At 45.9% G+C, this 27512-nt stretch overlaps 1 long non-coding RNA gene across 2 annotated transcripts in view; it reads right to left on the bottom strand.

Annotated features, from left to right (window-relative positions):
* Positions 1-27512, bottom strand: part of LOC138481480 (uncharacterized) — a 267586-nt gene that overhangs the window by 50080 nt on the left and 189994 nt on the right. The window lies entirely within an intron of this gene.

Here is a 27512-nt window from a genome sequence, read left to right as displayed (position 1 = left end):
AAGGTATCAAGGGATGATCCAAAGACAAGTCGAGGTGAAGTCCAAAAATCCGGCAACAGGTAAACAGTTCCAAGCAAAGGTACAAAGGGGTGTCCGAAGGAGTCCGAGGTAGAGTTCCGTGATCAAAGTAACAAGGAGCAATTTGTAACGCCAAACAGGGTCTGAAGACAGCTGAGAAGCAATGAGCATTCTGTCTCTCAGACCTTTATACTGTGTGTCTCTGGGTCATGTGACGTCTCTGGGTCATGTGACATCCACCAAGGTCACGTGAGGAACGCCACACTGGATCACGTGACCGACGTGAAGACGTAACGCCGCCCCTTCTGCTATACGTTCTCCAAGGCAATTACCAATGCAGAAAGGGTTGCAATCGAGCCCGTACACCAAAGCTGGTACGGTGTTTTCAGTCCTTTGGGTTCACCGAATCACTTTAGCCTCGAACCGTGGGAGGAGATGTTGGGGGAATGTGCGCAGTGTTCTGATGTGGAGTGGACTGGTGTGCAGAGGATCGCCTAACAATCCCACCATGAATGACATTCCATCCTTTACCATCCATTTATCCTATCAGAAATGACAATCCATCCTTTTTCTCACCACCGTGTCTTTGGATGAGGCCCGTTCTTATAACACTCTGGCATTCTTGCTTGGCCAGAATTGGTGAAGAAAAAATGTTTTTATCGCTGGTCTTGCAAACCGACTTTTGCTATAGCCGATCCACAGCATTCTTGCTGAAATCAGGCCTGGCCACTGTGGCAATGTTGTTGTGTAAAAACAGTTAATTAGGGTAGATTGCAACCTATACCACTCGCCTATCTGAAAGATTCTTAAACTAGGATAAGATTGGTGAAAATCATCTATGCTTTTCAGAAGAACTGTTTTTGTATTTGTTAGCATCTCTTTCAGTTAAAATCCCTACCCCATAGAATCTCACTCTTCTTTCATCCCAGAGATTTGAGATTTAAACACATGGTGATATTCCATAAATCTTCAACCATAAATAGGGGTGCAGCGCAGAGAAGGACGCCGTCACTTTAAATCACTTTATATTGACTGGGGAGTCGTGGAATGCCTGCGTGGAGAGTCTGGCGCTGAGTCCAGTCACTCTGTAAAACGGCTCAGAGGACGCAGGCTGTGATACTCTGTGCAGAGAGGAAAGCGCTGTAATTACCAGCACACCCACACTGTGGATGCTGTCATTTTAAATCTCGTTATACTGACTGGAGAGGCGTGGAGAGTCCGGCGCCGAGTCCAGTCACTTGTTAAAAGGCTTGCAGGATGCAGGCTGTGATACTCGCATCCACATCCACAGCCGCAGCTGCAGATTCCCAGCAGGACACCAGCTGAAGCCCCCGTGGTAGGTGCTTGCGGTGAGCAAGAGATGCATAGGGGTCAGGCAAACAGAAGAGCAACTTTGTGGAGGGCCCCTTGTCCCTGACCCCTGCTTTTCCCTTCCTCCCTTCTCTGAAAGAAGCATCCAGAAGCAATCGGAGGTGTCAGGCCCTACTGGAGGCGACACAGATAGAATTAACTACATCCACAACTGCAACTGCAATTCCAATCGAAAGAGGCAAAGGCTCCACTTGCCTCTTTGACTCTTATTTCATTCATGTTGACTCACCTTTCATCCATGCCATCGAGGCTGAGGGTCTTTCACGTCTCCCGTCGTAATTTAGCAATGGAACCCTGGCTTCCGAGAGTGAGAGTGAGAATTGTCTCGACACACTGAGCATCCTTCGAGAGTCCCTTCGCATACCGGTAGTGACTCATATAAAGACTCATGATCAACTGCAAGTCTCTCCCTCCTCAACGGGTTTAAATAGCTGTTTCTGACCTCAAAAGTGGCTCTCAGTGGCTCGACGGGAGATAGCTCTAATTCTCGAGTAAATGCTGACCTATTTTGCCTAGAAGAACTTGAGGGAAATGTAAAACCGACTTTGACTCCAACCGACTCCTCACTCTATGAATAGGAAGGCCCACAGATGATAATGGACCTTCTGAGGTCTCCGCTTGAGCCTTGCTGTCCCATTGAGACTTGTTTTCCGATCTGAAAAAAAACAACGGACCCTTTAATTCTGCCTTTTGGGAAGAAACCCATCCCTTTGACAGTGACCTCTACGTAGAGACAAACCCAACTCAAATGGAAGTGGAAAGGTGGCCCTCTACAGACCTCCAGGCCCGCAAATACATCTATATACGACCCATCCGACAGGGACCTGACGGACAGTGAACAAGAAGGCTCGAGATTCATTAATTCTTGGCCACTGATTTCATCTAACGATGGCTCTATAACTATAACATACGAAGTAGGAACTCTTGTGCAAAAAAGAGCTTGCTTAAGCTCATACTATTCACCAGGGAAGGAAAGTGACGCTGAGGTATTAGCGGGTCAATCTAAACCTTTTGACTGAGTTTTACCCAATGTCCATCATGAAAATGGATGGCCATCTGAGGCACACTGCCTTCAAACGACAAGTCATAACGTACGCCAAGTTATTGACATCTTGAATGAAAAAATCTATTTACTTATGGTGTCTTCAAAATTGACTTAGTAGTGATTCATCAAATTCGGGAGGTCAAGCGATATCAGAATCAGTAAGCAGAGTCAAAACCCTGCCTGAACAGGAGATTGAAACAAATTCGGAAACACTGTTGAATGGAAAATCATATCGTGCCTCCTATACAGTATGAATATATGTATATTGGCCTAAGCCAAGCCGCTTTGCAAAGAAATCCGCGTTACAAAGTCTTGACCTTAGATCAGTGTAAGCCGCCATTTTAGGTTCACCCGCCATTTTAGATTATCTCTCTAAAGTCACCCTGTGTTCTAAGATGGTGGACAGTGTCATTTCGAATGTAACATGTCCGTCTTGACCTCTGTGTACAAACTAATATGTAACTTGGCTGCAGGCCACATGTTGGGGTCATGAACTGAGACCTTGTCCTTCGTTGACCTGTGTATAGAGGGTTACCTGCACCATCGAAGCTAATCCGCAAGCACATGTTAAACATAATATATTAAAATACTGAAATGTGAACACTTGTTTAAACGCATTGTATAAAGATGTATGAGAAGGCTCAAGGAGAAATCCGAAGACACACTGTTGCCATTGTAACTTGTTGGTGAATGTATTCATGATAAACCCTAAATGTATAGATGCATGAACTCGGCATGAACCCTAGATCCGTGATGTATTAACTTGTAGGTGGGCTGGACGACATGTTTCAAACTGTATAAAAGGTGCGACTATTCTAATGTACAGCCCCACTCACTGAGCACACCGTACAGGGCTGGAGTTTGCTTTGTTGTACTGAGGGCCTGATAGCTATCTGTTGCTTTGGCCTTTGAAATTGTTCAGTGTTGAATAAAGATCTCTGTATTTTTCTTTGTAACCCGCGTTTGGTGTATTTCCTTTTGGGGTACTCAGCCTAGATATCTTCTTTTTGATTTCACAGATGGCGCCCGAATAGGGACCCTCAAGATTGATGCCAGCTTGTTGAAGGTTGACGCAAGCTATCAGACCGGAATCGGATGCTGTAAATAAAAAGGGGACCCTTTCTGAATGAAACGCGACACCTCAACAGCGCTGCATGGCCCGATTCCTGGACAGTGAGCTTGCGGTCCGAGTCGGCATCTTGACGAGGGTCCACTTATCGAGGCGGGCAGATTTGCCGAAATCACCAAACATGAGGTCAAATTTGTTGGAGAAGAATTTTGTAAATCCGATCGGAACTCCTTAGGATTGGTCAGGTGAGTCGTGACCCAATTCTTAAGTATCCTGATAATTTGTTTTGGCACATTGTATCTGCAAATACAATCACTGACCAGGTAACACCAGTATTCTGATATGCCTGGGAAATTGCCTACCTGCTTCAGGGCGTTATTCCGCAGCAATAGACAATCTTTGGAATTTAGTTGTCCGGCACCACAGGAGGGGTCGCCGGCTTGTACTATGTACTGTAAGCATGGCATTCGTAGTATAGTGTTTAATTATATTTCACACAGACAAACTAGACATGCTTCCGAACCTCAGTGGCCGATCAATGGTAGTTTTGAAATCCCTCGTATTGAGTTTTAGAGTCAACTTTATTAAAGAAAAAGGCTAGACCTGCAGCATTCGATGTACTACAGAATTGGAAAAAAGAAGCTTTACAGCAGCTTAAGAGTAGAGAAAAACATGCGCGCCGTCATAAGACAAACGTCGAAAAAGCGTTGTTGTATGACCAAGATAAACAATCTGAGTCAGCTAGGAGAATGGAAAGGGCTTTCTCACTTGGCATTCAGAAAATCTATCCTTCTAAAGATTTTCATGTTTCCAATGAACTTATCGATAAATTGTTAAATGAATGAACGCCTGGTGCCACTGTGCCACCTCCGTATGTTCCTCTTCCTGCTGTTATTCCTGCTCCTCCTGCTCCTCCTGCTGTTCCTACCATTCCTCCTGTTGTTCCTCTTCCTCTAGTCGTTGTTCTTCCTTTTGTCGCTGCTCCTCCACCTGCTCCTCCGCTCTTTCCTGTTGTACCAGTGATAACACCTCCGTTGAACTTGCCTGCTCTCCCTCTTCCAAGTGGTCCTGCACCGCTTGTAGTAGATCAGGGAGTGGGATCGAGGGTTGTCACTCGCAATACTGTACCTCCAGAAAAGAAACTTGAGTTCATTGCATGGGCTAAGCATTGTATGAAGGGGGGTGATCAAGCTAATGTTTTCGCTACACTTTCTAATATGGACAATTTTCCTGAGAAAAATGTTTTTATTGAGGGATTAGGTCGCCACTTGTGTGTAATGTGGGACAGATTAGAAAATACAGATCTCCCACAAGGGTTGAGGGATCTGAACACTTTAGCGCTTTCTAGAGACACTGTAGAGAAAGTACAAGAGCATGTTCAGAGGGTATTTGAGTATAGAAAGGAGTTGGAACGGTAACAGAATGAGGATGAAGATGAAGATAGTTTGGCATTATGTGTGTGCAGAAGGGATTCCTCCTTTGCCGTAAATCGATATCTGAGGAAACGCGAATTTGCATGAAAGACGCGATTAGATGGATCTCAGACACGTCGATAACTCCAGTTGAAGTACATTACACATATAGTCAGTATACACCAGCAATGCATAGGAAAGTGATACAGGTAATGGTAGAGTATCTACAGGATGAGTGTGTAAAAAGTAAGATTTGTTGTCCCGCAGAGTAATTGAGTATTTATAAGAGAGTTTTTTCACTTGACACTTTTTCAGCTGCCTTAGCGCTCGATTTGGCTCTGTTGCTTAGTAAGCGTTCGGAGTTGCCTATTTCTCAGTTGCCTATGAGAGACGTTCCTCCGACACTTGTCCCAAAAGTCGAGGTTCCGGCGGATGTTGGAACAGGTGCGCCGGCCTATGAAATTCCTGCACATTATGCGTTGCAGTTCGTTCACGTCCCGTTCTCAAGACAGGAAGTGAACACCATTAGGCAATCTATTCCCGATATTAGGAAACATCCGACAGGGTTCTACAAAGAAATAGAGTCTGTTTTGCAATCCTCAGTATTCACCTTAAGTGATATTGATTTGTTATTTCCTGTACTCCTGCCCATAGATTTGTGGAAACAGGTTAGGACTATAGATGATGTAGGAGGGTTAGGAGATACATGGGCTAACATAATTAGACTCAATGGAGAAAGGCCAACTGGTGAGAGACCGCCGCAGGTGATATTAACTTTACCTGATAGAATCGTTGCAAAATTGAAAACTATAATTCCCGAAAAGAGAATTATTTGGGACAAGTTTATGGCCTGTGTCCAAGGGAAGTCGGAGGGTGCTACCGAGTTCTTTAATCGGTTTGAACAGGTATTCTCAGATTTCAGTGGACAAGACTTAGGCACAGAATCTGGGAAAAGGTTATTCGTAGACAAGTTTGTGCGCTTGGCAAGCAAAGTCTCAATCAGAAGTACTTCACATGGCTCAGTACTATGAGAATTGTGTCAATAATGAAAAGGAAAGAGTCAAAAAAAGAAAAGGTGACTTGAAGACGAAAGTATTACTACAGCAAATTGTTAGAGGCCCTAGAGGAGGTAGTTTGCAAATTAGAGGTCAATATGTTCCACAGGAAATGTGCCCTTGGGTCCTATAAACATTAACCAGTGTGCCTATTGTAGGCAAGAGGGTCATTGGCGTGCACAATGCCTGGTCCTTCAACAAAGGTCAAATAACACATTTGGGAATATGGGTAGACGATCCAGAGGTTGCCCGGGTGTAGCGGGCCCTGGTAGAGGTCAGTTTGCAGAAGATTCACAGCAACCTTTTTCGCAGGAAAATTAGGCACCAAATGTGGATACTAGAAAAATATTCGATCATCCTTCTGCCGCTTACCTCTCTGAAGAACTTCCTTTCGGTGATATTCTGTTTCGTTAGGATTGCCCGAAGCAGGGTTTGGAACCTACGCCTATTTCCGTTAATCAGAAAGGTCCCTATGTTGAATTGATAGTGGGAAGTAGGAAACATCTATTCTTGATAGATACAGGGGCACAAAAGTGTTCCATTGATCATTCTCAGGTTCCAAACATTCCACCGTCAGGGCAAACTAACGTTTCTGTAGGGTTTTCGGGCACATCAGTTGTCTATCCGGTTCCTTCGCCGGTGCCTATTTCTTTGGGTCCATTTACGGACCATTGTCCATTCCTTTTGACTTCGAATTGTGCAGAGAATCTGCTGGGGTTGAATCTGTTGAAGGAATCAAATGCGGTAATTCATTGTTCTTCTGTTGGAGTGCGTTTGACGATTTCACCACAGCAACTTTCTGTCTCTCAATTCCTGACTAGACCTTTGCCGCCGGAATTTAGTACTGTTCCGGAGTGTTTATGGGCAATTGACGACAATGATGTCTGCATTTTGCAGATCGAGCCTGTTAAAATAGTCTTGAAACATGGAGTAAAGCTGCCACGTATTCCACAATATAAGATTTCAGTCGAGGGTAAGCAAGCTTTGAAATGCATCGTCTCTGATTTTGTGCATCGAGGGGTGATCGAGGAAATTGCAGGTAGTCTGTGCAATAGTCCGATTTTGGCCTTGTAAAAAAAAGGCGATAATGCAATTCCTTTTCGTTTCATAATTGATTTACGTGCCATCAATAAGATCGTCGCTCCACAATTTCCAATTGTGCCTGATGTGACCACAATATTATCCATGATCCCGGCTTCAGCTACTTACTTTAGTGTTGTGGATCTGGAGAATGCCTTCTTTAGTATTCCTATACACAATGACAGTAGATACCTGTTCGCGTTCACCTTAGGGGGACACTCGTTCACCTTTACCCGTGCACCGCAAGGTTACACGGAAAGTCCTAGCATCTATAGTAGGGCTTTGAAAGAGCAGCTCGATACCCTTGAGTTGCCCTCTACTTGTACACTGCTTCAATGTGTTGATGACCTGCTTTTAGCTGCTGACTCAGAGAGCGTTTGTAAGGAGGGCACTGTGTTGTTGCTTATTCACCTGGCTAAACATGGTCACAAAGCTTTGCTTAAAAAGTTTCAATACTGTTGCCAGGAGCTCGCCTATTTAGGCTATCTCCTGTAAAAGGAGGGAAGAAGATTGACACCTGAACAGACAAAATTCATTTCTAGCATATCTCTCCCAAATACACAGAAGGAAGTTAGAGCCTTGATAGGAATGGCTTCTTATTGTAGGCAGTGGATCCCCAACTTTTCGTTAACGATTAAGCCGATGTTGGCTCTGATGAAGAAGAGCATTTCTTCACCATTGCCGTGGAACATGGAGCACCAGCGTGCATATGATTTGCTCAAGACTGCATTGTGCTCGGCACCGGTTTTGGGCACACCAAACTATGAAAAGGCCTTTGTGTTGTTTGTGCATGAATGTGATGGATGTGCTTTGGCTGTATTAACGCAGGAACATGGAGGGAAGAATAGGCCATGCTGTCACTTTTCTTCCGCCCTTGATCCTGTAGCATGCGCTTTGTCAAGATGTTTGAAAGCTGTCGCTGCTGCGTCTGTAAAACAGAGTGATGGAATGGTCCTAGGCCGTGATCTAACCCTGATGGTGCCTCACTCTGTAGATGTTCTACTGAATAGAACTCAAACGCAACACCTCACTTCAGCACGGTTGACAAGATATGAATTGATCTTGTTTGCACCACACATACAAATTATGAGGTTGTAAGCGATATTCAATCAACACTACATCTAAGTCAATGCCTAGTCTGGGATGCTGAGGAAAACCTTTATTGATGTATTTTTATGTCCAGTTCAGTACTTTGGATGACAACCCTTGTATAACACCCCCCTCTTAGAATCCCCCTGACCCCACTGAGCCAAGAAGTAGGTTTGTTTTGCAAATTTAAAAGGTTTATTTGGACAATTCAACAATACATATCTATCACACTTTATAAATAAATTGATAACTGATATCACACTTCAGAATATGACTGTGATCAACAATGGATAATGTTACAGGGGTACACTGATTTGGTTACTTAGGAGTAGTGTAGAGGATGAGGTAGCTGAAAATGCTTGATGGTTTCAAGGAAATGCAAGGTGGAATAAAATGCAGTACAGCAAATAAACTTGATATGATTCAACCAACAACAATGTAATCACTTTTTCTCTGGCAATTCACCCCCTCCCCCCTATGCAATGTAAGAAATGGAAGGAGAGCGCACAGTCTTCACGAATCCCACACAATGCAATACGAAATGCAGTTCCCCCCCAGCAAGCTTAGAGGAAACAGGTAGAAGTTTGAAACACAGGCCCAAAATGCTTTTAAATGTGATGGCAATGGATGGGAAATGTGCTAAAAATGCTTTTGATTCCCTCTAGAGATTCAGGGTGAGTGAGAGATGCTTGTTGGTATTAGTTCAGGCTCACTTTAGCAATGCTCTATGAGTTATTACCAGGTTGCAAACGGATTTTAACAAAGGAAAGAATGGAGCTGCTATTTTGACAAGTGGAGAAATTGAGCCAAAATCGCAAATCGCGGTAAATTTTGCGAGTGCGTAAATCGCGATTGCGGTAAAAGTATAAGCAGTTGGAAGCCTGGAATCACAGCTTTAAAATGAAAGTTACATTTCGTTCCTAGCCCAAACGGTTCAAGAGATATGGACGATTTAATAAAGGTAGACTTTCGGATTTAAAGTAAAACTCAAATCTCTTGATTTGATAGGTCAATAGATTCTTTGGTCCCTGATTTGGGAAGGGATACTGTGTCAGAGTGATGTCATTTTTATGACCTGCAGAAATGACACTCCCCTGGTCAATGTGCACACAAATCTATTCCTGAACCAAATACATATTTCCCAGGTACACAGTTGTTTGACATGACATACACACATCATATATTACTAAAGATAGTCCCTGTCCCGACTCTGGCGTTTCTAGGAGCTTGCATTCAAAAATGGCAACTTATTTTCGATTTCAGTGGGTTTTGCAATATGGGATTTTTATCAAAAATGATACAAAGGTACATTTCCCTTCCACATATATCCCAGTAACTTTCCATGTCTCTAGCTTAAATACATTGTCTACAATATTCATAATTAGCGGGGTTTTGCCCCAGAACATGGTACAAATTGGAGTTTGGACTGAAATCGTGAGGGCAATTTCCATTTAAGACTCTCAAAGTGGTACATTCCTGTCATTTGGTTACAATAAGTTATCACTATTTCTATAAAATATATATTTGTTGCAATTCAACTCCCCAAAGTGTTTGGGTCCGCCTCCAGAAGTCTGGGTGGGTCAGTGATCACATGTCTCTCCTTGCTGGCAGAGGGCTGTTGACAGGAAACACTCAAAATTAACATGCCCCATTCAACTGAAAGAGCCTTTTGTGTGGGCTCCAGCAGCCTGCCTGGAAGTCTCTCCTCAATCAATCAACAGGGTCATGTGATATCCTGCCTCCTGGTGTGGGAATCTCTGAAGTCCAGTTGACTCAGGTCCCTTTGTCAGCCAGTTCTCCTGTCAGAGTTTACACCGCTAGCGCCGCCTTGGGGAATTTGTCGGTACTGCATCCATTTTTGGGATCTGTCTTGAATTACTGCATTTCAATAGAGTGGTCTTTTGCTTGATAGAATAGGACCCTTGCTTAACATTGTTTTGATGGCATCCTTACAGTAGAGTGGTGATGTGGAACCCCCCACAAGAAGGTTGTATCTTTGGAGTGGTCTTGTGCCAACTGCGCAGTTCTCCTGGATTCTGGCGTGAATGTGGGCGGCGACAGCTCATCCCCACATCCACCCAGTCTATTGATTTAGTTTGTTCTGGGATAGAAAAATGGGCGGCGACAGCTCATCCCCACATCTACACAGTCTATTGATTCAACATGGGTCAAAACCCTTGACAAAACCCCCCCGCCCGACTACGCTTTGATTCAAGTCGAGGGGAAGTCGGGTGCAAAGGAGATTTTGAGCCCTTGCGCTGGTATGTCCCCATTATCTTCTTCCAATTCTGTGGATGGCACAGTTCAGCATCCTTTCCTCCACCCAGTTGGATCGATCGGTTCTCCTCGCCGGTCCTGATGGGAATATTGGGTGGTACCCCGGGCCCCTCGGGTCTCTGCTCCCGGTCCCCGGTCGTCCTCCTTGGTCAGTCTCCATGGTTTCTCTCTCCTAGGATGATAAAGCAAAAGCGGCAATACACATTCCTAGACATTTTTCCACCACTATTAATGGTGTGGCGGACATGTACATTTTATACATCCAAATGCATTTTGCAGTCTGATTTTAAAAACAATATATAACAGGGAACATTTGCATTACGTTACTATATTTTTGATATGTGGAATATTTTAGAGTTTGAACTGACTTACTCTGGAGCGGCCCCCTCTGGTATTGCAGAGGACTCCTCCAGTTGCTGCAGGGTGTGCCTGGGATGGCAACACTTTAGCTGATTTATATGTACCCACTTGTCTTCCCCCTCTGCCGAACTGCCTTTGGGGATGCGGATCTTGTACGCTACAGGGGAGATCTTGTCTATAATTTCAAACGGTCCCTTCCATGTAGGCAAAAATTTTCGCTGTTTGGCCTGGTTCCTTTGGAAATTGTATAGATAGACCCGGTCCCCCACAGTATATTCCTTCCTGGTGGTCTTCAGGTCATAGTGGGTTTTCATGCTATCATCGGATCTTTCTAGATTCCGCTGAGCATAGGCAAAAGCATGCTGAAGGTGTTTCCTTAAATTCTCCACATACTCATGAGTTGTGGAGGCATTTATCAGTGTCTGCTCTTGGGTCCTGTAGAGCAGATGCTGGGGAAGCACCATCTTGCGTCCGGTCATCAACTCAAATGGTAACATTTTAGTTGCAGATGAAGGGGTAGATCTGATGGCCATTAGGACCAGAGGTAATCGGATATCCCAACTTGGCCCAGAATCTGCTACAAACTTTTTTAATATGCTCACCATGGTTCGGTTGTAGCGTTCTACTGCCCCAGAGGAAGCTGGCCGGTAAGCAATATGTAACTTCCTTTTGACCCCCAGTATCTCCCACATCTTTGTCATTACTTCACTGGTGAAGTGGCTACCCCTGTCTGACTCAATCCGTTGAGGTAGACCAAAACGGGAAAAGATGTGGTTAATCATCAGGGCAGCTGCTGTTTCTGCCTTGCAGTTTGGGGCCGGGAGACATTCCACCCACTTGGTAAACAAGCACGTAACGGTCAACATGTACTTGTTTCCTCTAGACGAGCGAATTACAGGGCCTACAAAGTCGATTTGCAAATCTGACCATGGCAGTGTCATCCCCCTCTTTTGGAGAGGCGCACGGTGTGTGAGGGATGATGGCTGAAACTGTGCACACACAAGACACCCCTTCAAGTATTGGTCGAGGTCCTGCCCCATGTGTGGCCAGTATGCAGCCTCTCTTAAGATTTCAAGTGTTGTGTGAAACCCCCTATGACCGGCGGTAGCCGCATCATGGGCGTGACTTAACATCAGGCCTCGGAATGAGGTAGGAACCACCCACTGATCATGGCCAGCTTGGGATTTCCATACCAACAAACCGTCTTGGATTTGGAACATCTTTGGACATTTCATCAACACTCTTAGGTCCTCTTTCCCAATGTAATCGGTATCCGTCAGGGGGAAGTTCTCAGGGTCCTCAAGGTGTTGGTAAAACTTACCAATAATTGGATCCCCCTTGTGAGCTGTAATTAAATAAGCATCAGGGATCTCCTTACTCCACTGTGCAGTTGAAAGATCATTGTGCGCATTTGTCTGGGACCTAGTGATAGCAGTGACCTGGATTTCCCCCAACAGGGACTCTATTTCTATTAGATCCCCTTGGATGGCCCCTTTTTTGGCCAGCTGATCAGCTAAGTCATTTCCAGTTTTGTCTGGTCCTTCTACTTTGGAATGACCCTTGATCTTCTTCCAGTAGATGGTCATCCCATTCGAGGTGACCAGATTATCAGTATTTTGTATTAACTTCCCATGTTTCAGGGGTTTGTTATTAGCACATAACATGCCTCTGGTTTTCCAATTAACCAGGTGCTCCACGAACCTGTTCCGTACATAATCCGAATCTGTGATTATGACCAGTTCGTGGAGTTGATGTTGGACAGCAGTGAGGATGGCCTGCTGCACAGCCATCAACTCTGCCACCTGACTACTTCGGGGACATATTTTGTATCCAGCGGAGGGTTCTGGAAACTCCTTCACCCATGCATTCCCTACGCCGGCCACCAGTTCTTTCTCCCCGTTGTTGTCAACATGGTACGAGCATCCATCCACATAGACAGTGGGCATTCCCTCACACTTGTCTTCTCAAAGACTTTGTGTGGGGAATTAAGGTATGCCTCCATGTTGGCCTTGATTTTTGGACTTTCGTCCTCGAGACAGTTTTCTCTGGCACAATCATGCAAGTCAGCCAGACCTTGCGCGAGGGGACTCTTCTTGTTTTGGCCATATCTGACCTCTACAGGAAAGCCTTGCATTGACAGAATCCAGGAAGTAATTTGGGAATTACTCACATTTCTGGCCCGGATTCTGTCACTTTGGAGGTATTGCAGAGACTGGCGTGGAGTCTCCACTATGATGTGTTCCCCCTGGACGAACGGGCGGTAATTCTTCAATGCCCACACCGTTGCCAGGAGTGCCTTCTCACAATCTTTGAATTTTTCCTCCACAGAGGATAAAGTTTTGCTCGCATAGGAGATTACTGTATTGACCTTGTCATGCTTTTGGTATAATACTGCCGTCAAGCACGTATTAGAGAACTCTGTCTCCAGGAAGAACTCCTTGTTTCTGACAGGGTAAGCTAGGCAAGGCACTTGTGAGAGGCTTCTTTTGAGTTGTCTTACTGCCTCGGATTGTTCTGGACCCCATTCCCACTTGACCCCCCCCCTCAAGAGATGAATCAGGGGTCTAGTGATCTCTGCGTAGCCTTCAATGAACTTTCTGCTGTAATTAGTCAGTCCAAGGAGGCTCCTTAGTTCCCGCAGAGTTGTGGGATCCTTCAGTTTCTGAAGTGCTTCCACTTTCTTTTCTTGGGGACAGAGACCCTGAGGAGTAATTTCATGCCCCAAGAAATTAACACGGGTTCTACACCACTGTGCTTTCTGAAAGGAAAGTTTTGCTCCGGCGGCCCTCAACTGCGTCAGAACATAACAGATCTGCGCTATGTGTTCTTCCACAGATGAACTTTTGATGAGGACATCATCTACATAAGCCAGGTTACCCCTCGCACCCAGGTCGGGCATGGCCTTATGTAGGAAAATGTGAATTCATTGCCGGAGTTGAGGTATCCGAAGGGAGTCCGGGTCTGGGTGTACTGCTGGCCCCCAAAGGTAAAAGCCAGTTTGTATTGGTCCTCCCTACTGACAGGCACGGTCCAGTATCCATTGGTCAGTTCTATTGCAGTGAATACTTGTGACCCTTGAATCTGGGCCAGCCCTTGGTCAATGTAGGGCAGAGGCCATCGGGAAGTATGGACCCGCTTGTTGAGCTCCCTAAGGTCAGCGCAGGGTCTCCAATGGCTGTTTGGCTTCAATATTCCCAGCACCGGATTATTGAAGGTGCTGTGTACTGGACATATTATTCCCCGGGACTCAAGGTTCTTAATTATTTCAGTAAGGGACTCCATGGATGCGAGAGGCAAACGATATTGCTTCACAAACACTGGAGTCATTCCAGGGTCCGTGGGAATTGTTGTTGTGTGGATGTCGGTGCGACCACAGTCATATGAGTCTACCGCAAAGAGATCTTGGAAATCCAAGAAAACTTGTTTCAACTTTTGCTTCTGTTCCAGAGTCACGCAGGCATCAGCTAGGTTGACCCTCTCTTCCACCATCTGCCTGAAGCCTGGAAAGACTTCTGGTTTGGCTATCTCAGCGGCCTCCTCCAGCTGGGCGGAGAAGTCCCTGGTCAGAGTGCTGATTTGGACTGGAGGCTTCAGGTGGGAAAGGCAGCCCTCATGGACCTGGAAAATCACCTCATCCCTCCTGAAGTCACAAGTCACATCTTCCTTACCATAAGGGCAAGAAGTGTACACCAGGAAGTTCCCCCCATGCCAGGTGAAAATCCTGTCTGGTGTTGTATTGTCATCACTGTCACTGTCAAAACAATCCTTGGGGATCGGTCCTAACAGTTAATTTCCTAGATCAATGGAAAAATGTCGGTCATCAACCGCCATTCCAATAATGGTGCCTGCGGCTAGAGTAATACTCTTTAAGTCGCTGTTATCCACCTCTATTGGAATGGTGTCATGTTCTATGTTGACTAATGGAGTTGGGTTTACCCCCAACCCTTGCTGTTGGAGAGAAGCATTTAGATGAATATAAGCATCAGGGTTTTTCAATTTTTGTCCTCTTTTAACTTTCACTTCCTGGGAGAATTGTCAGGTCCTCTCTGGGATGGTGACTTCCTCTTTAATCTGAATTTCAACTGCATAAGGTAGCAATTGAGCTGACTTAAATGCTTTTTCTTGATCATCAAAGCCCATGGGATTATCCGCTAATCGGGACCAAGCTTTGAAGTTTATTAGGTCCAAACTAATGGCGAAGCGATTGAGAATGTCACTGCCTAAGTAAAAGGCGTCAATGACGTCTCGCACGACCCAACAATTAAGGACTATGCTCTTGTTGCCAATGGAGATTTTGAGCATACACCTGCTTGGCAGGAGATGTTTTGAATTGGGTGCTTCCAGGTCCATTTCCCATTTGTCTATCAGTTTGAATGTGGGAATGGCTGGATCTTTTGGGAGTTGGCGAAACATGGCTTCGCTGATGAAGCTCTTACCATTGTTCACACACACTCGGGCGAGAACAGAGTCCTTCCCCTCATTTAACTGAACAGGGATGAACAACTGCTCACCAATTTGCTGAATATCACCCAGGCTCTGAGCTGATTTCACCTCTTTCTGGACTATAGGAGTGGGAGTGTCTGATTGTGGATTGGTAAATAATTTCAGAGTGTTTCCTTCCAGTGTGGAATACCACCTTAAACTGGAAGGAAGGTTGATTTTCAGAAATAGAGAGGATCCCCCATCACCAGTCTGTTGTCCTACTGCTATTACTGTCACGTCTGGAATTTGGTTGTTCTGGAAGTGAAATTCTACTTGGTTAGATTTTTGTTCAACCATGTGGCAGGTGCCGTTTAAACTAACATGGTTGACACTCTGTTTTAATTTCATTGGTCGGCTAGTCTGGGTCCAGAGGACCTTGTTTACGCAATCTATTAGGGGTGACAACCTTCTCAGGAGGTCATTCCCTAGTAAACAAGGGGTGCCTTCTGGAGTCACTACTATGACCGGGTGTTTCACCTTGTGTCGCCCAATTTTAATGTCCAAGTCTGCAGTCCCTTCGACGGGAATTTCCTTCCCATCAAAGTTCTGCAGTTGTCCAGGAAGAGAGGTGAGAGGAATACAGTAATTCTCCCCCCTTCCTGCATTTAGTTCATCAAAGGCCCTTTTGGACAGAAGGGTAGCTTGGGATCCAGTGTCCACCAGTGCCGAAAGTGTACCCTGCCCCTGTACTTGTACTGGGGCATAGTATATTCCCTCCTTCTCCTCAAGGGGGCACAGATAATGCACATTTTTGGACAACTGGTGGGCTAATTTTCTGGTTTTGGACATGGCGAGAGAAGAGATTTGGGCAGAATTCTGTGAAGAGCCTGGGGAATCTGAAAGAAAAAGTTGGCAACTGGAAATGGTTTCGGGTTCTGGGCCGCCCCCCCCCTTTTTGGAGGCAGTCATAAGGATGGGTTTGACCCATGGGATTTTGGTATTATCGCTTCTGGGATGAGATGATGGGCGGCGGTAGCTCAGTCTCCACATCTCCCCAGTCTGAATTGGCATCCCTTGGGACCCATTTTTCCTTGGGAGGAGTTCCCCCATCTCTGAAGGAGAAGATCCTTTTCCCAGGATCTTCTGAGGATCCCTCTCCCTCAAATTGGAATACCTGTACCTCCTCCACAAAGTGGGTCTGTTTGGGTCCTTTGTTTCTCCTATCCCCCCTCTGCTCCTTTGGAGGCAGACTTTCAGGGGCAGGAGATTTCGTTTCCGGTTCCTGGGTTTCCAGTGGCTGTTTACAAGTTGGGAAGGAAGCTTCCTCCAAGGCTTAACACCCCCCTTCCCCTTGTGCCTCCTCCCTGGGAACCAGTGGGTTATCGGGGTGCTGCTCGCGTCATTGTTCTGGAGCACCAGGTCCAGAGTTTGGGGCATTCTGCGGTGGCATGCTCATCTGAGGGTTCTGTTGAGCCCTCAGTATGTGACCCAGATCTCGTGCCATATTTTGGACCTGGCGCTCAAGTTGTGAAACCCGCTCAGGCTGATACGGGGCTCTATTTTCTCCCCTGGGCTGATCCCGGGAAGGGTAGCTATCCCTTCTCTGGTAGTAGTCCTGGTTGGGAAGATTTGGGTACCCCTCCACCCTTGGCCTCCCCTCTCCCGGATTAGGTTGTCTGGGCTCAGGGAATTGGGGAAAGAAGGATGGATGATTTTCGGGCTGGAAATTGGGTGGATACCTGGGGAAAAAGTTCTGCCCAGGATTTGGTGAATTTCTGCCCTCCTGGGGGACGTTAGGAGGGAAGTTCCCTGGGTCAGGTGCTTGGCTGGATCCCCCCCCTTGGGCTGGAGGAGTCCATACATAACCCAGGATGGGTCGGTTTCCCTTGTAGCGGGAACTTACATAATCAGGGGAGCGGGGGACCCCATTTGTGGGACTACCTCCTCGACTCCCTGTCTGTGACTGGCCCGAGGGCCTTCTGGGCTGTGAATTATTTGGTGCAGGCAGGTTTTTAGGCCCCCCCATCTCCAAATCTAAAACGGGGGCAACCTTTTCCTCCGCCACCTTGGCAGCAGCAGGGGTGCTGTTGGTTTTGGGGGTTTTCTGCACATTACTTTTATTTTCTATTGGCTTCTGCACCTCATAGATCCGGGTAGCCTGTTCAATGACCCAGTCTAAAGATCTTTTCTCATGAAAATCTCTCACGCGCTGGGTCATTATGTATTTGGGTAAGGCATGGAAAAACGTACTGATAAATTCGCTGCTATCCGTGCGCACCCTTCTGGTGGTCTGCGCAAAAGCACGCTTTAATTCTTGCACAAACTCTTGTGGAGCCTGATCCTCCCCACATTGCAAATTGTAGGCTGCCTTGCGAGCCTCTTGAGGATTTCTGTGCACTGAAAAATGCTTCAAGATGGCCGCCCTGTATGTGGACCACCTTGAATGGTTTTGATCCTCTAGCCCTGCAAAGAAACTGGAGTATTCTGGTGAGAAGGTCCATTTGACGTACTGGATGCAGCTACTGCTGTCCTTCAAATGGAAAGTCTCCATCATTTGCTCATAGAGCTCCAAGTGTTCCCAAACAGAATACTTGGCGTTCTTATGATAAGGCGTGATGACACTCCTTACTGCCTTTATTTGTTTCAATGGGTCCTTAAGCAAGGCCCTTTTTGCCTTATTGGCCTTTTTGGTTCGGGTAACCCTGGTCCATTCATCCTCTGACTCAGAAGCACTGCTCCCAGAGGTGCCCGTCTGATCTTCCAGGTTTTCCCGGATTCTGCGAGCCTGGGAATGGCTGGCAGAATGTAGGGACCTGGTCTCTTGTGTCCTGCAATGCTCAGAGGAGTCTTCAGATCCCTCCTTGCTGCCAGGATTTGATGGGTATCCCCCCCCCCCACTGACCTAACTGGGCAGAGGTTTTCAGGATGCCCTTAATGGGCCTACTCTCCTGGGGTTCCCCACTAAATTGCACTGTGGTTGGGTGCCCATACCCGGATGCCCGCCCATCCATTCCTGCGAGGTACTGACCTATGAGCCCCATACTTCTAGCTGGATAGTAATCTGCCATCCCCGTGGCCCTGGGCTCATGTGCGCGAGGGGACATGGGGGTGGCAGAGTCCAGGGACTGGGAGAGATGAAGGCCTCTGGTACTAGGGCTCCTGAGGTTATGCTCAGGAGTTTCTCTTTCCCAGCGAACCTCATCTCTATCCGCCCCTGTTCCCTGTTGCAATGCAAGAGCCTGCGCTTTCAGTTCCTCAGTTAAGGCCTTACTAGACTCTATCAGTCTCTCCTGCATCGCTACCTGTTGCTGGAGCCTATCATTGTGCTGGCAGAGAGCCTCATTCTCTCTCTGTGCCTCTTGATTGGTCCTGGAGTACTGGGCCAGTCTCTGCTGCAGGAGGGTTACCGCCTGAGTCCCATCCCTACTGGCCTGCTCCTTTATTGCCAGAGCCTCCTCCAGCCTCCTGGTGTGCTCTAACAAGTTCTGGTGTTCTTTTTGGAGATCACCCAGTCCCTGGAGGGCCAGGTGATTTTCTTCCATTTTCCTTTTTAAGTGGCAGACTTCCTGGCCTAAGGTATCCCTTTCCTGACTAAGAGCCTGCATCTGTGCCGCCAGGTCATCCCTTTGCCTTTGGAAGGCACCCGCTTTCTGGCGCTCCTGGTCAAACTCTGCCTGGGTATCCAGGTCTTTCAAAATCAGTTTATTGCTTTCCTCTTTTTCCCTATGTAGGTGGCTTTGCAGGGTGACTACCTGCTCAGCACATGCCCTATTGAAATCTAATTGTTGCTCCAGCTTATTCTGGCTCTGCAGTAGGGAGTGCAAACCTTCTTGGTACTCCCTCTGTAAGGCCAGAAATCTGGTATCCTGGTCAGCCTTTTCCTGTTGCAGCACATCCATATCCTCCTTTATTTTAGTGATGTACTGTCTGCTGTCATTTTCTGACTCCTGGCTCCTGAGCAGCCTCTGCTCAGAAGAGTCCAGATCAGATTGGGCCTTCTCTAACGCCATCTGTTGCCTATTTGCCAGATCTTGGCCTTCAGCACATTTGTCCTGCATGGCTCCCATATATAGGTACAAATATGCCGCTATCCTGGCAATCTTATTATGTTCATCTTTGGCTTTAGGGGCCATATAGAGTTCACTCAGGGAAACATGTAGGGGACCCTGATCTCTCCATATATCTGACCCTGTTTCAGTGACCTGTTGCGCGATTGCCTGCAACCAGACCGTTTGGTCCTGATGAGTCCACTCACCTCTCACAAATAGCTTATGTAAGAAGTGCTCTCAGGCTATTTTGATGTCTACCAGTGTCGTCATTCTGGAATTTCAGTTCCTTCCTGACTTACAGAAGTTTGTATTTTATTTTTGCAAAACAGACCGTTTCCTTAGAGCGTTCCTTTGAGGAGTGCTTTACAGCGTAACACACCGTGGTAATCCGACCGGATGTATGTCTCCTGTCAGTTAGCACACTGTATTAATCTGCACAGGTAATAGATCTAACCCAGAATCCCAGACGAGCCCCCATTTTGTAAGCAATATTCAATCAACACTACAGCTAAGTCAATGCCTAGTCTGGGATGCTGAGGAAAACCCATATTGATGTATTTTTATGTGCAGTTCACTACTCTGGATGACAACCCTTGTATAACACCCCCCTCTTAGAATCCCCCTGACCCCACTGAGCCAAGAAGTAGGTTTGTTTAGCAAATTAAAAGGTTTATTTGGACAATTCAACAATATATATCTATCACACTTTATAAATAAATTGATAACTGATATCACACTTCAGAATGTGACCGTCATCAACAATGGATAATGTTACAGGGGTACACTGATTTGGTTACTTAGGAGTAGTGTAGAGGATGAGGTAGCTGAAAATGCTTGATGGTTTCAAGGAAATGCAAGGTGGAATAAAATGCAGTACAGCAAATAAACTTGATATGATTCAACCAACAACAATGTAATCACTTTTTCTCTGGCAATTCACCCCCCCTATGCAATGTAAGAAATGGAAGGAGAGCACACAGTCTTCAAGAATCCCACACAATGCAATACGAAATGCAGTCCCCCCCCCAGCAAGCTTAGAGGAAACAGGCAGAAGTTTGAAACACAGGCCCAAAATGCTTTTAAATGTGATGGCAATGGATGGGAAATGTGCTAAAAATGCTTTTGATTCCCTCTAGAGATTCAGGGTGAGTGAGAGATGCTTGTTGGTATTAGTTCAGGCTCACTTTAGCAATGCTCTATGAGTTATTACCAGGTTGCAAATGGATTTTAACAAAGGAAAGAATGGAGCTGCTATTTTGACAAGTGGAGAAATTGAGCCAAAATCGTTCCTAGTCCAAACGGTTCAAGAGATACGGACGATTTAATAAAGGTAGATTTTCGGTTTTAAAGTAAAACTCAAATCTCTTGATTTGATAGGTCAATAGATTCTTTGGTCCCTGATTTGGGAAGGGATAGTGTGTCAGAGTGATGTCATTTTTATGACCTGCCGAAATGACACTCCCCTGGTCAATGTGCACACAAATCTATTCCTGAACCAAATACATATTTCCCAGGTACACAGTTGTTTGACATCACATACACACATCATATATTACTAAAGATAGTCCCTGTCCAGACTCTGGCGTTTCTAGGAGCTTGCATTAAAAAATGGCAACTTATTTTCGATTTTAGTGGGTTTTGCAATATGGGATTTTCATCAAAAAATGATACAAAGGTACATTTCCCTTCCACATATATCCCAGTAACTTTCCATGTCTCTAGCTTAAATACATTGTCTACAATATTCATAATTAGTGGGGTTTTGCCCCAGAACATGGTACAAATTGGAGTTTTGACTCAAATCGTGAGGGCATTTTCCATACTAAGACTCTCAAAGTGGTACATTCCTGTCATTTGGTTACAATAAGTTATCACTGTTTCTATAAAATATATATTTGTTGCAATTCAACTCCCCAAAGTGTTTGGGTCCGCCTCCAGAAGTCTGGGTGGGTCAGTGATCACATGTCTCTCCTTGCTGGCAGAGGGCTGTTGACAGGAAACACTCAAAATTAACATACCCCATTCAACTGAAAGAGCCTTTGTGTGGGCTCCAGCAGGCTGCCTGGAAGTCTCTCCTCAATCAATCAACAGGGTCATGTGATATCCTGCCTCCTGGTTTGGGAATCTATCTCTGAGGTGTTAAGGTTTCCCAGCCTCTTGGCCTCTGGGAACAGCAGGTGGCTGAGATTTTTTAATTAACCAACAGGCCATTGAAGTCCAGTTGACTCAGGTCCCTTTGTCAGCCAGTTCTCCTGTCAGAGTTTAGACAGCAAGCACCGCCTTGGGGAATTTGTCGGTACTGCATCCATTTTTGGGATCTGTCTTGAATTACTGCATTTCAATAGAGTGGTCTTTTGCTTGATAGAATAGGACCCTTGCTTAACATTGTTTTGATGGCATCCTTACAGTAGAGTGGTGATGTGGAACCCCCCACAAGAAGGTTGTATCTTTGGAGTGGTCTTGTGCCAACTGTGCAGTTCTCCTAGATTCTGGCGTGAATGTGGGCGGCGACAGCTCATCCCCACATCCACCCAGTCCATTGATTTAGTTTGTTCTGGGATAGAATAATGGGCGGCGACAGCTCATCCCCACATCTACCCAGTCTATTGATTCAACATGGGTCAAAACCCTTGACAAGGTGTTGTGTTCTTAATCCATCTAAACTCTTATCTTTCCTGCAAGTTACTGCTTGCTGTGACGAAGAGTCACATGACTGTATTTACACTACCGAACAAGAGACAAAGGGTAGAGTTGATATAAAAGATACTCCTTTGAACAATCCACAAGGGGAGCTGTTTTGCGATGGCTCCTGCTTCAAACTTCCGGATGGTACATCCACAGCCGCTTACGCAATCACTATGTTGAGCACGGTTGTGAAGACCAAGAGAATCACACATAACTCCGCGCAGGCCGCAGAGATTATAGCATTGACCCGAACTTGAAAACTTTCCGAAGGGCTTACCGTGAATATATACACTGACAGTAAGTATGCCTTTGGGGTGGTTCACAACCTTGGGAGACTTTGGTCTGAAAGAGGGTTCTTAACTTCACACGGTACAAAGATCCAGCATGGCTCCTTGGTAGTACGGCTACTCTCAGCACTTGCACTCAATAGTCAGTTAGCTATTGTGAAATGCGCAGCGCATCAAAAGATTGTAGATGATATACGAAAAGGGAACACTTTCGCTGATCAGATAGCTAAACAGACTGCCACTGATCTCTCTGCAGACATGTACACTTCAAGGGAGACTGTAAAGGCCTATGCAATGGATGAGGGTGTCGATTCAGTGAGGGATATCCAAGCCGATGCCACATTGGAAGAGTCTAAAAAGTGGGATGAGGGCTTGGGGAAACTTGATGATGATGGGTGTTGGGTGGACAGAGTTGATGGAAAACGGCTACTTCCCGATGTGTACATCATGATGATGGTCATTATGGCTCATGGCCCTACACATATATGTGCCCGCAAGATTACATAAATGCTGGAAAATGTATGGGTGAATGACAAAATCTCTAAAGTAGCTGAATGTTTCATCCAGAACTGCATGATCTGTCTACAGCATAATGTGGGAAAGGGAACATCAACTCCCAGGGGAAGTTTTGGTCCACCTTCTGTCCCCTTTGAGGTCATACACTTTGATTTTATCAAGATGATTTTATCGAGATGGAACGATGTAATAACTTGAAATATGTGCTAGTTGTAATTTTTGCTTTTCCTGTTAAAGACACTACAGCCATGACTACTGCAAAGACAATGTTAAAGGAATATTTTCCTAGGTTAAGGCTACCAAGAGTCATCTGGTCAGACAATGGTCCCCATTTTATCGCTGCTGTAATTCTGCAGATATGAGCGGGATTACAGATCGATAAACGATTCCATTCGGCCAGACATGCTCAGAGTGCTGGATTAGTGGAAAGACACAACGGCATCATCAAAAACAAGCTCGCTAAGACGTGTGCCGGCACCAAATTAAAATGGCCGGACGCCTTAACGATCGTGTTGTTGTTTATGCATACGACCCCTCAAACTAAGACTGGGCTCTCTCCCTTTGAGGTGGTTATGGGGAGGCCTGCCAATATCTGGAACCTTCCGAAAAATCGTTCACTGCAAAATGTGGAAAATGTACTTCTTTTAGATTATTGTAGCCAGTTGACTAAAAACCTGTATTTGATTTATCCCTAGTTGCGAGAATCTTTACCTGTACGATACGAGAGCCCTGGTCACAGCATACGGCCCGGTGACTGGGTTCTTGTTAAAGCTTTTGAGCGATCGTCTTGCCTTGCACCTCGGTGGCGGGGATCCTTCCAAGTCCTTCTGGTCACGCAAACGGCGGTGCGGTTGTCGGGCTGGAAAAATTGGATCCATGCAACCCACACCAAGAAGGTCCCACACCCAGTGCCATACGATACAGAAGAAACAGAACCCCTCATCAGTACTGCAATCAACAATTCCGAAACAATAAACAGCATCGAGAGAGCGTTGGAGACTCTCTCTGAGCCTGTGAGGCCTGGGGAAACAGCCATTTTGTCTCCACACTCTCCAATAGTTTTCTCTCCGGATGCTGATGTTCCGGATCTTGCATCCTCTCCTGTTCTTGATACGTCACTTCCAACGGGAAGTGATGACAGGTTGTTTTCAGATCACTCAGTACCAGGAAGCACGAGGTACGATCTGCGATCTAGGAAATAGACCTACTGCACGGTTCAGCTGTGCGATCGAGGAAAATCATCAAGGGCTTGCCTTTTTGGCCCGATCTACTGTTTATACAGGGATTCTGTTGGCTAGGGTTCGTGGAAGGACTAAGAAGTCACTTGGCCTGGAGGTCGCCAGCTAATAACATTGGCATGTTCGTTTGAAGATTACAATGCCTGCAACTGCTACTGCTCATACAGGACTGATAAATGAAAATGTGACCAGCTGTGGAAATGAACAAACTGTTTGGGCCCCAAGAACGTACTGCTGTCTTTTTATAATGATAATTGGTTTTATAATAGTCATTGTTTTAAGCTTCTGGTATCTAGAAGAAGTCCATCCGTTAGAAAATGTGTTACCGACTGAAAATGTACCTACTGTTTCTACTCCTTTTGTGCATCTGCACACTCTATCTCCTAGGGATTCTCAGCATAGACAGAGATATTACAATAATACATTATTACTCATCATGAACGCTACACATGCTATTTTTAATAAATTCAACTGTTGGGTCTGTTCACATTTACCGCAACATGGGGATAAGGGGCTAGGTTGGTATATTCATCCTTTACCTTTGACAACTGCCGTTATGCTTCTCTTAGAGCACTGTTCTTTGGTCGCTGGAACAACAGCATCTCAGGGAACTTTGATGGGACTAATTTGAATCAGTTCGAGAAACGTGTTTTGACTCCCTTAGGATGCTCGCTTTTTGCAAATAGGAGTAAGCTCAATGTTGCTTCTATTAGGCCTTCTGATAGACTGTCTCGTCCTTTCCGATCTTTGATTTCTTTTAAAATGGCTCCTATAGGCAATAAGGATGCCACGCCTCCTCTTTACACTTTTAACCATAGCCCCGATTCAGTTTCTTTCTGCATATAGAGGAATGGTACTCAGTCAATGGGAGATTTTAAAGGTTGCACCAACATTGCGAATTTGACTGGGGAAGACAGACCTTTGTATGTAGGCGAAACTGTCTACTTTGTTTCCGGTAATGTAGCATTTCCATGGTTACCCAGGGACTGGCAGGTAACTTGTTATTTAGGGATCCTGTTACCCGGGGTATTCATAGCCAGTACTGTAGAGGTTTCAAAGGCTTGTTCACGGCGGGATGAGGATGGTGACACTCCAGCACAAGTTCTGGGAGACGTAGCGAAATCCTTTGTGCCATTTCGGGGACAAATAATGAACTCTGAAGATATCAGGAGACTAGCGGGAGTACTGGAGAGAACCATAACCGGACCACGGACATACTCTATAATATGACATTAGAACAGAAAGCAATACGATTAGTAGCACTTCAGAACCAGATGGTATTAGATGTCATTCTGGCTGAATGTGGTGGAGTGTGTAAATTAGTGGGGTCCTCTTGCTGTGTTTTTGGGCCAGATTCCTCCCCAACTATCCTCAAGGCAATACAAAATCTGCACGTCCTAAGTTCAGAAGTGCACATTCCCGAGGGAAACTGGGATCTGGTTCTGGGACTTCTTGCGATCTTGAGGTTGGAAGGTACTATCGGTCTTGCTGATCATTTTGGAAATTTTGTTGTTTCTTTGTTGCTGTATACAGTGTCCTCCTAGTATATGTTGGATGTTAGGAGGATGTTGCGCACAGGCGATGGGTACATTAGGACGCAAGGTACACGCCTCAGACAAGAACTCCAATGAGTATGTGCTAAAAGAAATTTTGATAACTGATCTAATGGCAATAGATATTTCCAATAGTGATTAAGGGTGTATGGACGTTGAGACGTGGAGTTGTTCATAAAGGGATCAGAAGTAGTTTTAGCGCTTGGCATATGCCAAAAGGAGGGTTTGTCAAACGGAAAATCATATTGTGCCTCCTATACAGTATGATTGTATGTATATTGGCCTAAGCCAATGTCATGATGCCTACCTCCAAGGAGCCAGGTCCGACCCAGCAACCCCAGAGGCAGGCATCATTTCCCCCAGGGGAGTGCCAGCAGGCCCAAGCTGGGGCCCTTTGGACACAGTCCTGGGGCCTTAGGTGCCAGGCTCATGTTGAACCCCTGTCCTGGCGCCTTAGGCGCCAGGCTCATAAAGCTAGACATGTGTTCAAGTGTTTTAATGTGCACTTACCTGATGCAGACCATGCTGCCACATCCAGGCCCTCTTGAGGCCTGAATGGAACTACTTTACCTGAGGGATTACTTTCCTCCCGGGTGTGGTTGGGGAAGGATACATACCTGATCGGAGGAAGGATACACACTTGGAACTTCTTCCAAAGCTATTTAAACCACACCCGATCAGCAACTCACGCTTCGCGTTGTTCTGCTCCTTGCAGCTGGACACTCACCGTGTCAGCCCCTGCATCTGGACCTCAGCCACGCCTGTCAGTATCCTGGGTCACCTGCAAAGGGCGACAAAAGACCTTACCTGCTAAATCAGCACCACAGAGACATCACACCGACGATCCTGAAAAGGAAGACATCATTTTAAAAGCATCTCGCTACGATCGCTGCAGCGCTGCATTTCACTCACCTTTCCTGGACGCCACCATCTTCAGCAGCGATCATCCGGATCCACAGCCACTTCCCAGAACTTAGAGAGAAAGACAAGAACAAGGTGAGAGAAGGAAGGGAATAGGAAAAGCTCAGTTTCCTTCTCAGTCTTACCTGTTGGGTCATTCCCATTTCATTTCGGGTCTTGCCGCTTCCAGGCATCCGGACCCTGGCCCCTATGGGGAAAAAAGACAAAGACATTGAATGAGCGAATGCAAAGACATTACCCGAGTGCTCATCCAGAATTTACCTGTCATTTACTGGAACTGCACGTATCACTTCGGGTCGGCGCCATATCTCCGGCATTCCGAACCCCGGCCCCTAAGAGGAAAAAGACAATGAACATTATTATTAAGCTTGGACTTTTGAACTTGCAACAGAACATTTACAGAGCCTTACCTGAATAGTCAAGCTTACCTGAACTCCCATAATCCTCAATCCAGTGAAGTAACTGGGTTTCAATGCGCCCCTGAATCAGAAGCAGGATGGAGAGCTCATCCTTCCTGACCCTAAGGTGAGACTTCACAGGGAATCGTGGAAGGGTATCATGGAGGGTTGGAAGAGAGTGGGAGGCTTGAGCATAACTCAGTCAGTAGGTAATACTCCCTTTTCACGCACAGGGGAATATTCCTGCGAGCCGGAGAAGCCAGAGTAGAGGGGCCCTTCCTGTCCATCTTCAGAGTCCTGCGCTTCACCATTGAAGAAGCATCAGCACTCGAAGCCAGACCTGCGCCTCCGTGGGAATCAGGTGAGCATTACAGCCAAGCTGCTTTGCGAAGAAATCCACGTTACAAGGTCTTGACCTTAGATCAGTGTAAGCTGCCATTTTAGGTTCACCAACCATTTTAGATTCTCTCTCTTAAGTCACCCTGTGTTCTAAGATGGTGGACAGTGTCATTTCGAATGTAACATGGCGGTCTTGACCTCTGTGTACAAACTAATATGTAAATTGCCTGCAGGCCACATGTTGGGGTCATGAACTGAGACCTTGTCCTTCATTGACCTGTGTATAGAGGATTACCTGCGCCAACAAAGCTAATCCGCAAGCACATGT

This window comes from Ambystoma mexicanum, chromosome 5p, assembly GCF_040938575.1.
Source record: "Ambystoma mexicanum isolate Mex_15411 chromosome 5p, UKY_AmexF1_1, whole genome shotgun sequence".
NCBI classification, from domain to species: Eukaryota; Metazoa; Chordata; class Amphibia; order Caudata; family Ambystomatidae; genus Ambystoma; species Ambystoma mexicanum.
The sequence above is the reverse complement of the archived record's forward strand: the minus strand, read 5'-3'. Positions and strand labels throughout refer to the sequence as shown.